We start from the raw sequence: 14,080 nt of genomic DNA on the forward strand, positions 1-14,080 counted from the left end.
TTCCATAATGGTTGAACTAGTTTACAATCCCACCAACAGTGTAAAAGTGTTCCTATTTCTCCACATCCTCTCCAGCACCTGTTGTTTCCTGACTTTTTAATGATTGCCATTCTAACTGGTGTGAGATGGTATCTCATTGTGGTTTTGATTTGCATTTCTCTGATGGCCAGCGATTAACAGACATTTCTCAAAAGAAGACATTCATACAGCCAACAGACACAGGAAAGTATTTTAATAAAGGATGAGTTGTCATCTCAATCTGCCTCTTCATGCAGTAATGCCAGAGGACCCTTCCTCTTCTGAGAGTGTCACTAGGAGTCTCTTTTATCTTAATCTATGGGCTACAATGAAGTCAAAGGTTTCAAGAAGAGAACCCAGGTCTGTGAGCCATAGCAAAGAGTCTGAGATACTGATGCAAGGGAACAGAATTCAGAGAATAACCAGCAAATTGATTAATGAAAGTGCCCTAGTTCTATCTATCTGTCTATCTCTACTTACCCACCTACCTACCATCCATTCACCTCTCTGTCTAATTTATCTATCTATCTGTCCATCCTAGGTGGTTTTAAATGCTTGTGTGGTATGTGTCCTAAGAGAGCCTTATGAGAATAAGGAACCAGGGATGGAAAAAGCAACCATGTTCCAAATTAGAAAGGTCATTTTTATATCAGTGTAGCTTGGAAAGAGGTGAGGAAGGGCTAGTGAGGTGTTTCAGATGAAAGGTAAGTGAGTGGATGGCTGCATTTCTATCTAAGGGCATATAGCCATTGATTGTCTATTTCCTATGTTTTTAAAGCTTCTTTTCCAAAGAGACCTCAGCCATTCTGCATAAAGCCAAAGTTTCAACAAACTTTTTTTTTTTTTGATTACCTACACATGCTGCAAGCCCTCGGGATCTGACACACCTATACCTGTAGCTAGCAGACATCATGAAATCACTAGGTTGTACTTTCTCACCATGCTCAGCCTCAGAATTCTGCTCAAATCAGACCCCTAAGACAGCCACTAGTAATAGATAAAAATTGGCTTTTGAAATGAAATCTGTTTGCCTTCTTCTGTTTAGTCTCATAGAATGAGTTTCAAATGTGGGGATGAAAATAATAATTATACTAATAGACCCAAATCAACAAATTAGTGTAGGAACTTGAATTTTGGCAGACCCAGAAAAAAAAAACTCTGGAATTTTAGGACCCGCTCTGGATAAAAGAATGGCTGAAGCTGGAATTGGTAACTGTGCTAGGGGTGCCTCATTCAGGGTTATTTCTTTTTTGCATTGCTCTGCCTCCTCTCAACTTGTGATCTGGCTTAACCCCTAGCAGCTCAAGTGGAGTGGGCCACTTTATCAAAATGTATCTTGGAGGAGGTAGTCACCACGACACTAGTTCAGATAAGGTATTATTTTCTCACACTTAATGACAGAAAAGACCAGAGGAGTCTCTGTTTTTCTTCACAGGGCACCCTGACATGGCTGCTGAAGACAATTCTTCTTTGGCAAAAGCTGGAATTTTAAGTCAGATACTGTGTGTTCTCAGTGTGTGCCACTCTCTGTGGGCAATTTGTCTTGTGCCTGTCGGCTGCTCAAGAGGTTTTATGCAAAAGGAAGGGGAAAAAAGTTTTCTGGATTAGCCTTTTCAGGCAAAGCATTTATCTGACACCTTCTCTCAAAATATTGTTGCTGTAGTTATATACTATCCTGTGTAACTCAAGTTTATAAATACTAGTGCCACTTGTCAAAGAATTGAAAAACGTATTACTCTATCACAAAGAAAGATTTGTCACCTAGGGATTTTCTGCATTATGCTTGGAAAGTTTAGAGATCAGTATTTTTGTAGTATGGGAGCATTTCTGTGTTTTTTAGAGACGCAAAGTAAACATCTATAAATGTCATAAAGCTTTAAAACTCAAACAAGCTGTAGTCTCATTAAAGAGCAGTCTGGCTGGAATTCACAAATCTAAATCTCCTGCCATAAAATTTATTGTAAACAAGAAACCAGGAAAAGCCATGTATGCAATTCAATAAATATCAAGCTCTGGGTTTCTAGCTTGTGAAATGCAAAGATATTTGAAGTTACATAATCATATCCTGACTCATGTCATCAGGATTTACAAATCTACTTTATAAATTCCGTTTCTCTTCCTTGCAGACTATGGGAATAGAGTAGACATGAAGATTAAGCACTGATCCCTCATCTACAAAGTACTCATCTCTCTGTGTCTCGGTTCCTTTCCTCTAAATTATGAACATTTATGATTCTCTTTCTCCTATTTTTCATAAATATAAGATTAATTAATTAATTATCGAGCCACATGTAGACAAGGATGAAATGAACTTTTACAGTTAATTTAATCATTTCAGGCAGTTAATTTTTTTTTTTTTTAACGAAGTGCCTCTTGGCAAGCAGTTTATTTCCTGGATATGATTTGTCCCATTTTAAAGCATATTAAACATTGAAAATTATTATAACAGGACTAGATAAAAGGGAGAGTGATAGAACTCACCGGGCTGAAGATCACATTTTAAAAATAATAACATAGGTAAATTAGATAAAAAACAAGTACTGACTCGGAAAAAGCACATGGTACTGATTTGCATTAACACATGTATTTCTATAACCATTCAAAGTATAATGAATATTTCTTGATACTGACCTTCCTGTTAAGGATTTGGTTATGTTGTTTTTACCCTAACTTCCAGTCCATGAATTATGCTATCAGGTTTTAGTTGTATACATATTTTCCTCCATCTGCTATGGTGAATTAAAAAACAAAAAGACCTTGGAGAGACCAGTGAGGAATTGGCATGGAAATACTTTGTTCAAATAATGAATAAACAAATTGATTTCTTGGATGGAATAGCAGTTTCCGTTGGCTGTCTCTTCCTCTGGGAGGGCTCATTGTTCTGCTCATTCTTATTTTGATGGTCTGGACCTGGTCACTGAAAAAATAAGAATTGATGGGGTTTTAGCCATAAGAATTGCCATGATAAACTAACTCCAAAAATAATAATGTCATGCCCTTAAATTTGATGGTAGTTTTTAATTCACAAAGCATTTTCACACGTATGAACATTGAAACTTATTTAGAATATAATTCAGTAAATTATTAAATTTTTCAAAGATCTATACCTTCTCTTCTGAGAGTGGAGACAGTATCTTATTATTCATCTCTCAAATGATACTAGATAACATTTAGTACAATTAACTCAAGGTTCTTAGCTTTTAGTCTTTGCTCTATTTTTTTCAGAAATAACTGTTTCCCAAATAACCAGTGTTCCTTCTGTATTGCTGCAGATATAAGTATTTTTTTCAATAACATTCCAACAGAAGATAGATATGCTATTGCCACTGAAAATAACAATTTGCATATTCCAAACTCAGAAATAAAATATATTTATGGCCCTGGGTGTTCATCTTCCTTAGAAATACTAGTACACTAGAATATATATGGTATAATAAGTATAAAATTCATTGATCTATGCATTGATGGGTTGCATTAAAATTACTATACTTGCATTATCAAAATACCTGTAATTTGTCACCAAGTTCATTGATTGTGAGATAATCATACTTTTCAAGAAAGCAATATGACCGCATAGAGAAATGTAGTCTTATTATTGCAAGAATGAAAAAAAAAATCGTGTCAAATACAAACTGGCATATTAATTCATGCTAATAAATAACAAATGGGAAAAACTGTAAACACTAACATCCCCAGAGCAACTTACTTATATTCAACATTTGTATAAGAAAGCATAATTTTAGTAGCAAAAACATTTAGTTGAAACTTGGCTCAGGAAAACATGCATTTCTTAAATTTCCTTTTCTTAATTATCATCAGTCACAAGTTATTTTGCTACTGCAACCCACATGGTGATTACGAGGATCAAGAATTTAAAAATGAGGCCAAACAAATAGAAAAATCTTGTTAAAAACTGTCATAATCAGTGAGATTCATTTTCTATCCATCAGTGGATCTATTTTATTTTTCAGAATGATCCCGAGGGATGTTTATTAGGATGGCATGGTGGGGTTTTTGCTTGCTTGTTTTTTAACATAAATCTTAAAAGATCAGTGATGCACTAGCAACTGTCCTAGTTCTCCTGGTCTTGATTTACACATAGCTCACCCTTGGATTTCCTGCTGTTCCTGATTTTGTCCAAACTGCTAATTTGGAAGCTCACAGACAAACTAAGGAAACAAAAGGCAAGAATCTTCCCTCATCTAAATAAATGAACTAAACTTAACTGAAATTCTGCCAAATGGATTGAAATCCCCTACTTTCTAAAGAGCGTCTTTGTGGGTACTGGTGCTGTGACCACCCTGGTTATCCTTCCCTCCCCTAGTCCTTTCCCTTTCCTCACATCAGGCTCTTGATCCCAAGGCTTCCTCCTGGATCCATGAGAGAGAGCCCCAGGCCACGGGAGCGTCTGAGGAACTCAACGCCATGCAGTTTGCGTCCAGAGCTGAGGAGCTGCTAAAACTCTGGCAGTCAACAGAAGGAAGGGAGAGATGTGTGCTTGATGTTCAAAGTTGGAATTCAAAATTTCTTTTTGCTTAGGATCCTGGCACTTGACTCCAGCCTCACTGCCCTTTCTTTTGTTCTGTGAACACATCAAGCTCTTTCCAGCCATAATGTCTTTGTTCTTGCTGTTGCCTCCACCAGGGACTTCCTGACACTTATCTTCTGCTTCATCATTCAGCTGTCAACTCAGATGTCACTTCCTCAAAGGGGCCTTCCACCCCACAACAGCACCTGCTTTTATTTGCTTTATTACACTCTCCACTGTCTGAAGTCATCTTAATCTTACTCATCTGTTTATTTTTATGCTCTGTGTCCATTGCTTCTCCCCTTCCCCACCCTAAAATAGAAGCCTCACAAGAGTAAAGACCTTGTTTCTCTTTGTTCACTTCTTTTTTAGGAGAGGGATGGACTGGTGGTAGACATTCAGCAGATGCTTATTGAGTGAAGAAATGAATGGGACTGATGATAGTATCATATCATTACTCTGCCTTTGCATTTGTAGTCAGGGGCTGCACGGACCAGCCTGGAAAGTCCTCCACCCTGGACATCAGGATTTCTGTGGGAAAGGTGTTTCTTTTGTAAAATATTTGCTATAAAGGTTAACATTTGAAATACTACTCTGATAACAGCTGATTCAGTTTATTAATTGAGAGCAAAGAATAAGTAAATATTTTCATTTAAATAGACAGAGTTTGAGATGTTGGCAATCTGCATTTTTAAAGTAATCCCTCCCTACTATCCAGTCGCAGTCTTTCACTGCACTCCCACTAGTTTATTCATTGTCCCTGAGGTAACAGTGTTTTTGTAAGGCTCTTCTCTTTTGGAATACACACAATACTTGATTTTCTTTATTTTAGGCCTCCTCCTCAAATCCTGTCTATTCCTTTGCATTTCTTTTTTCTTTTCTGTTTATTATAATTTTTTATTTTGAATTTTTGTATGTACATAGTGTACATATTTATGGGGTACATGAAATATTTTGATACAGGCATGCGGTGCATAGTAATCACAGCAGGGTAGATGGGGTATCTATCACCTCAAGCATTTATCCTTTATGTTACAATCTAATTATAGTCTTTAATTATTTTAAAATGTACAATAAATTATTGTTGACTGGAATCACCCTGTGGTGCTATCAAATACTAGATCTTATTCATTCTTTCTAACTATATTTTTGTACCCCTTGACCATGCGCATTCTCACTACCCATGCCACACTACCCTTCCCAGCCTCTGGTAACCATCCTTCTGCTCTCTCTTTCCATGAGTTCAATTGTTTTGATTTTTAGATCCACTAATAAGTGAGAACTTATTTTCTCATTAGAGAAAAGAACTAAAGAGATCTCATTAGAACTCATTATGTTCAGTGAAATAAGCTAGGAACAGAAAGACCTCTAGTTCCATCCATGTTGTTGCAAATGACAGGATCTCATTCTTTTTATGGCTGAATAGTACTCCATAGTGTATATATACCCCATTTTCTTTATCCATTCATCTGTTGGTAGACACTTAGGTTGCTTCCCAAAGTGGCTATTGTGAATAGTGCTGCAGTAAACATGAGAGTGCAGATATCTCCTCGAAATACTGATTTCCAATGTCCTGGAGAGTCTCCCCAAGGTTTTTTTGTAGCAGTTTCATAGTTTGAGGTCTTAGACTAAGTCTTAATCCTTTTTGATTTGATGTTTGTATATGGTGAGAGAGAGGGGTCTAGTTTCGTTCTTCTGCATATACAATTTTTCCAGCACCATATATTGAAGAGACTTTTTTCCCCAATGTATGTTCTTGGTACTTTTGTCAAAAATGAGTTCACTGTAAATATATGGATTTGTTTCTGGGTTCTCTGTTCTGTTCCATTGGTCTATGTGTCTGTTTTTATGCCAGTATCATGCTGTTTTGGTTACCATAGCTCTGTAGTATAACTTGAAGTCAGATAATGTGATTCTTCCAGTTGCTTTTGCTCATGATAGTTTTGTCTATTCTGGGTTTTTTGTGGTTCCATATAAATTTTAGGATTTTTTTTCTGTTTCTGTGAAGAATGTAATTGGCATTTTGAAAGGGATTATATTGACTCTGTAGAATGCTTTGGGTAATATGGCTATTTTAACAATATTCATTCTTCTAATCCATGAACATGGAATATCTTTTCACTTTTTGTGACTTCTTCAATTTCTTTCATTAATGTTTTAAAGTTTTCATTGTAGAGATCTTTCACTTCTTGAATTCATTTTGTTGGTATTTTGTTAAGGATTTTTGCATCAATATTGATCAGGGATGTTGGTCTGTAGTTTTATATTTTATTTTATTTTTTAATGAGTCTTTGTCTGGTCTTGGTATCAGGGTAATACTGGCATTGTAGAATGAGTTTGGAAGTATTCTCTCCTCCATTTTTCCCCAGAATAGTTTAAATAGAAGTAGCATTCTTCTTTAAATGTTTGGGAGAATTCAGCAGTGAAGCTCTCAGGTCCTGGGCTTTTCTTTACTGAGAGACCTTTTATTATGGCTCCAATCTCATTACTTGTTATTTGTCTTTTGAGGTTTTGGGTTTCTTCATGGTTCAATATTGGTAGACTGTATGTGTCTTTATCCATTTCTTTTAGGTTTCCCAATGTGTTGGCATACAGTGGCTCATAGTAGCCTCTAACAGTCCTTTGCCTCCTTTTTCTTCTGATTTTATTTATCTGGGTCTTTCCCTGTTTTCTCAATTAATCTAGGTAAAGGTTTGTCAATTTTGTTTAACTTTTCAAAAAACCAACTTTTCATTTCATCAGTCATTTCTATTGTCTTCATTTTAATTTCATTTATTTCTGCTCTGGTCTCTATTATTTATTCTGTTCTACTAACTTTGTGTTAGGTTTGCTCTTGCTTTTCTAGCTAACTAAGATGCATTGCTAGGTTTTTTCTTTGAAGTTTTTCTTCTCTTATAATGTAGCTATAAACTTCCCTCTTCTAACTCTTTCTCTGTAACCCATAGGTTTTGAAATGTTGTGTTTCTATTATCATTTGTTTCAAGAAATTTTTCAATTTCCTTCTCAGTCTTTTCTTTGACCCTCTAGTTTATTCAGAAGCATATCATTTAATTTCCATGCGTTTGTATACTTTCCAAAATTTCTCTTGTTGTTGGTTTCTAGTTTTGTTCCACTGCGGTCAGATAAGATACTTGATATGATTTCATTTTTTAAAAATTTTCCAGACTTGTTTTGTGGCTTACCATATGGTCTGTCTTTGAGAATGATCCATGTGCTGAGGAGTAGAGTGTATATTTTGCAGCCATTGGACAAAATGTTCTGGAATTATCTATGATGTCCATTTAGTCTGTACCACAGATTAAATCTGATGTTTCTTTGTTGATTTTCTGTCTCGATGATCTGTCTAATGCTGAAAATGGGGTGTTGAAGTCTCCAGTGATTATTGTATTGTGGTCTGTCTGTCTCTTTAGCTCTAGTAACATTTGCTTTATATATCTGGGTGCTCCAGTGTTATATTTAAAATTGTTATATCCTCTTGCTGAATTGACCCATGGATCATTCTATAATGAAGTTCTTTGTCTCCATTTATAGTTTTTGTCTTGAAATCTGTTTTGTCTGGTATCACCATAGCTACTCCTGTTCTTTTTTTGGATTCCATGGGCATGGAGTATCTTTTCCAGTTCTTTATTTTCAATCTGTGTGTGTCTTTATAGGTGGAGCATGTTTCTTGCAGGCAGCAGATCATTGGGGCTTGTTTTTGTTTAGTTTAGTTTTGTTTTATCTATTCAGCCACTCTGTGCCTTTTGATTGGAGAGGTTAGTTCGTTTACATTCATTGTTATTATTGATAAGTAAGGACTTACTCCTGCCATTTTGTTACTTGTTTTCTGGTTGTTCTGTGGTCCTCTCTTCCTTCTTTCCTGTGTTCCTTTTAATGAAGGTGATTTTTTTCTGGTGGTATGTTTTGATTTCTTGCTTTTTATTTTTTATGTATCTATTGTATGTTTTTTTGATTTGAGGTTACCATGTGGCTTGCAAATATCTTATAACCCATTATTTTAAATTGATGACAACTTACACTTACTGCATAAACAAACAAACTAATAAACATAGAGAAGACTATTAAAAAACTCTGCAGTTTAAACTTCATTCCCCAACTTTTTAACTTTTTATTGTTTCTATTTATATCTTATTGTACTGGCTATATCTTGAAAAGTTGTTATAGCTATTATTTTGCATTGGTTCATTTTTTCATCTTTCTACTCAAGATATGGTGTTCCTATGAGGAAGATGAGTGGTGGAGGCTTCTATTTGGCCATGTTGCTCCCCATCTCTTTTCCTTGCTGCCTTTTCCTCCGTCCATCCTTCCCTCCCTCCCTCCCTCCCTCTCTCCCTCTCTCCCTCTCTCCCTCTCTCCCTCTCTCTCTCTCTCTTCATTCCTTCTCTCCTATTTTTTGACAGGGTCTCATTCTGTTGTTCAGGATGGAGTGCAGTGGTGTTATTATGGCTCACTGCAGCCTCAGCCAGTGATCCTTTCACCTCAGTGTCCCAAGTACCTGGGACTATAGGTGCACACCATCATGCCTGGCTAATTTTTGTATTTTTGTAGAGATGGATTTCACCTTGTAGCCCAAGCTGGTCTTGAACTCCTGGGCTCACACACCTCGGCCTCTCAAAGTGTTGGAATTACAGGCATGAGCCACTGTGCCTGGCCCTCACCGCATTTTTTGACTGTTCCTTTGGGCTTCCCTTTTCTGTGGTTACGTAGTACTAATACTTACTTGATTGTTGTAATGCCTATTGGATTTCATCACACTCTAACTCTTCTATTGCTGTATATATAATTATTATATTGATATGCCATATTTACTTAAAATGTGCTATGTGTATGCCAGGCACTACTTTACATAATAACTCCATTCACCCTATAGCAGTCCTGTGATGTAGCTGCTCTTCTTATTCTGATGGGACTGTTCCTATATGCATCATATGTATTAAGAATCTGAGGCCCTGAGAGGTTAACTGCTTCTGAGTAATACAGTTACCAAGTAGGAGGGTGAGGATTTGTACCTCGCAACTCAGCCCCAGGGTATGCTCTGACTCTCTATCTGCACAAGTACAGGGATCTCTTTGTCAGCTGTGCTTTTGCCTTGGCATTCTTTGCATACCATGCCAGTGGTGAATCTAATCAGTGCCCTACACAGAGTACACTCTAGTTAGTGGTAATAAGAGGTAGGTGCAAAACCCTAAAATATAAAATCTAGGGTAATCACTGTGAAGCAGGAATATTGAGAATTTGCTGAATTATTTTATCAATAAAATAATAATTTGCTAGTTCTGCCTTTTGATTACGCACCATTCTCTCTCCCACTCCTCCCAGAATTATTGATAGGGAAGCAGAGGAACAAAAGAGAACAGAAATTTTGATTACTGTCTTTTAAATAACTTCTAGATACAAGGAGCAACCACTTTGTGGTTGAGATTCCAACTGAGATTAAGAAAGGAGGCTGCCAGGTGAGTGGGAACACTTTATAGGGGGCCACTGAGATGATCTGAAACTCAGCAGGATTTTCACTAATTAATCCTGGTGACCTTGTTACCTAAGATAAGCGTAACACCTGAACAAAGCACATGACGGCTGGCGCCATACAATCTGTGCTTTACAGTTATCGATATATTATTTAATGTGTCTTATTTTCTAGAAGACTGTCTCCTCATTCCAAAACAAAACCAAAGTCAATAGACAAATGAAAAATTAGGAATTGCATGTGCAGTACATATGACAGATAATGGGCTAATTTCTCTGTGAAACAAGGGACTCAATTAGTAAAGAGTAACAACTCAAGAGAAGAAAACAAATAGAGAATATGAATGGGCTATTCAAAGAAAAATATAACAGCCAAACAAAGTTGGCCTCATTAATGATGGCAAAAATGAAAATAAGAGTATTTTTCAGTTGTCCATTGGACACAATTTAAACAGTTGATACTATCTAGTGGTGGTGAGAAATTGTTACTCCGTTGGAAGGAGTGTAGCTTGGAATAATAATTTTTGGAGAAGTTTTAGTTCTATCTATACAAGTTAGAAAGTTATAACTGTAAGAAGGCATATTGCATATTTTTAGTTGTTAAAACTCAGAAGTAACCTAAAAGCATACCAATAGGAATATAGGTATTATAGCATACCTGTTCAATTGTACACAAAATAGCCATTAAAACGAACAAACCAATCTATGTCAATGATACAGAACAGTGTTGCATGAATATTACATATGGTTGAGCACTTTTTAATAAAATAGCAAATGTTTCCATATTTTAGGCCTGTACCAGCAAATACACACATGTGTAAATATGCAGATATATATGCTTGTATATGTGTGGGCTGCACATGAAACTTGTATGGTTATTATCTCTAGCAAGTGGGACTGTGGTTGGAGGGAAGCCAACATTTCTTGCTTAGTTTATTGAACTACTTGAAAGTTTTAATCATACCTTACTTTTAAGGAAAAGCCCTAGAGTATATTAAAGCATTTTGCTAGAGGAGTTTGTGTTTTAGTCTTTTCCAAAAGTTACTTAGCCCCCGAAAATAGATATTTTTCCACAAGGCCCATGCTCTTAGCATGTTACAATTTCTGTTGGAATGCAAGTTGTATTATAAACACATCTTGCTAACCTTCTTCACGATGCCAACTCCCAGCATTGTTCTGTATGGCACCTTTCCTGCTGTCTTATCTTTTGCAGCTGAGTTGATGGAAAAAACATTCCACATATTCTCTGCAGTTTCAGGTCTTGTTCTGTTGTTCACAGTTTTGGATGGCTATAACTTGGGATAATTTATGCATACCTCAATAACAATAAAATAAGCATTTTTAAATAAGTACTTCTTTTCAGAAGTCGTCTAATCAGCCTGAGAGACAGTAAGGCCTAAATCTGCAGTTTGGGAATTGGGGTCCATAGACTTAGTTTTAAGTCCCTCTGATTCCCATATTGTTTTCCATGTCATACAGAAAAGTAAGGTTGTACATGGAATACTGAATTCCTGTGCAGTTTATAAAGTGACAGAGGATAAAAATAGTTCTAACTAAAGAAGATGGCTTAGCACTGAAAAGAAAAAAAGTATAAAAACACCAAATAAGTATGCATGTGTTTGGAGGAGCCATTTATTGTAAAGCATTTTGTGAATAAGCCCCTTGCATATTTGAGGAGTCAGCAGGCCATAGGGCTGTCTAACTCGAAATGCTGTTCGCCTGCTTCCTTGTACAGGCACAGCTGAATTCTAGTCAGATTTGCCAGCAGGCCAGATGTGTGTGAGTTTGCCAGATTTAGCTGATTGAATACTGCCATGAACTGAGAAGGTCTTTAGTAACATATTTTTACTCTGTTTGTGTCATCCTTTTTGTTATGGAAGCCAAGTGGTTTGCAGAGAAGAGAGGTGAGGAATTGGGAGATTGAGGAAAACAGAAAACTTTCCTCATATTGTTTTGTCCTCATTAACAGGATGAAGTGTGGCAGGGGATGCAAGTAGAGGATTCAGTGACAGAAAATACATGCTTTTATCAGAAAGATATTTCAGTCCCAAAGATTATGTTGGCCAGCCTATAAAAGGAAATCTGCTACTTTATAAAACAAATCCAGTTGCTTTTTAATAAAACTCTACCTCTCTTTAGTCTCTGTATCTTTCATTGATTTCTCATCTATAATTCACCATAAGGATCCATTTTCCCTTTACCTGGAAGAGTGAAAAAAGGAAGAAAACAAATGAATCACCCAGTCTGTTTAATGTTGAAATGCAGAAGTGCCTCCTTGTCACCCAGGCAAAAATAAATGAAAGCCTGCCAGAGCAACTAAGGGAAATAGTGACTAATTCACAGTGATCAGGGTTAGACATGCTAGACTTCTGCTGAGGCCAACACAAACCAGACCCATCCTAGAAACATCCTGTCTCGTTCAGAGTGTTCTGCTGGAATCTGAGTCCAACCTGATAGCCCATCCAGTCTTACTTTGCCTTAAGGAAGTGAACAACCAGCTAATTGTTTTCAAATTAACTGCTGCTTGAATAAGGACACCCAGAGGAATAGTTCAGACTGGAGACTGCAAAATTCTTCCAGCCAGTGAAGCCCCAACAGCAACACAACAGCTGATGGCCATTCTGCTGAAAAACTGACAGTAATCAGAAAGGTGCTTACTGGGGAGCAGAAGGGGCAGCTGCTGACTAGTAGCCAGTTGCCTAGTAAAGATGTGTCCTGTTCTTCCCAGTGGTACCAGAATCGGCAGATGCTGCCTTCTTGACAGGTCAGCACCAGGCTGGTTTCCCAGCTCTCAGAATGACCCCAGCAGCAGCCTTCCAAGTAGCATGTACTCCTGGTGCAGCGCTCATGGACGGGACCTCTCTGAGTCTTCTTGTGATTTCCCTCAGTGGGACACTGGGCCTAGATTTGCTTAAACTTCTTAAGACAAGACATAGTGTGAGTGTGGGAGAATAGCAGTTGTAGTAAGTAGTACACACCCTGTCAGCTATGATCTCCTAACCAACAAATCTTCCTATATCTTTTTTCTCATCATTATTGGGGGTTTTTTGTACTTATAACCACAAAATGAATTTTTTAAAATTTTAAAACTTCTGTTAGGGACAATATCTCATTGTGTCACCCAGTCTGAAGGGCAGTGGCATGATCATAGCTCACTGCAACCTCGAATGCCTGGGCTCAAACGATCCTCCTGCCTCAGCCTCCTGAGTAGCTGGAACTATGGGTATGCAGCATGCAAAACGAATATCCTGTTTTCAGCTCAACTTCTTACGCAGTTTCAAACCTGGCTGGTGAAGTGGGAGTGGGATGCTATTTCTAGCCCAGAATGAGGCTCCTGAACCAGCAAGACACCAGGTTCCATTTAGAACAGGAAGATCAGTCAAAGCCACCCTGCCTTTCTCATTTTTTTTCTCTTTTTTTTCTCATTTCTGCCTTTCTTGCCTCTCCCAAGCAAGAGCTCCTCCCTTAGGCACTCATCCCTGTTCCTGTTAGGAAGTTTCTGCTAAAAGAACCATCCTCCCAGTGCCCCTTTCCTGAAATTGTGTCTTGTCCCTGGGTCTTCTGAAACCCCTTTTCTATAAGAAACAGGCTTCCTGATAGCCTCAGACCGCTTTATGGAAACCCCTACCACCTTCTGGCCATCAATGAAATCTGCTTCTTCTAGAGAAGATATTTCTTCCTATACAGTTTTGACTCCCCAAATGGTCTTGGACTTGGACATGGCATCAGAATTCTCCTGAGTCTCTATTTCTCTCCCATCTGAAGTAAAAACTTTCCTACCTTAAGATATGCAGTCCAGCCACTGTCTTTCCTGGGTGTTGGGGTGGGACTTTTCTGTCTGGACCCACCACTCATCTGCATTGTGAACTCTCTCTTGCTTCGCACTGCACTGTGTGCTTGCACTGTGTGCTTGCACTGGCTCGCCCCGGCTTTTTCTACTGATTGAGGTGTGTGGCCTTTTCTTTTTCACTTGTTCAAATTCTGTATAGCTCAGGTCTTTCACCCTCTCCCCTAGTCCCTTCCCTGGTAACCCCTGCTAATAGAGGTTTCTTTATAAAAGCTTACTGT

At 37.6% G+C, this 14,080-nt stretch overlaps 1 protein-coding gene across 12 annotated transcripts in view; it reads left to right on the top strand.

The window, feature by feature from the left end:
• Nucleotides 1–14,080, top strand: part of LOC105491716 (ecto-NOX disulfide-thiol exchanger 1) — a 468,515-nt gene that overhangs the window by 100,062 nt on the left and 354,373 nt on the right. The window lies entirely within an intron of this gene.

This window comes from Macaca nemestrina, chromosome 16 (assembly GCF_043159975.1).
Source record: "Macaca nemestrina isolate mMacNem1 chromosome 16, mMacNem.hap1, whole genome shotgun sequence".
Classification (NCBI taxonomy): Eukaryota; Metazoa; Chordata; class Mammalia; order Primates; family Cercopithecidae; genus Macaca; species Macaca nemestrina.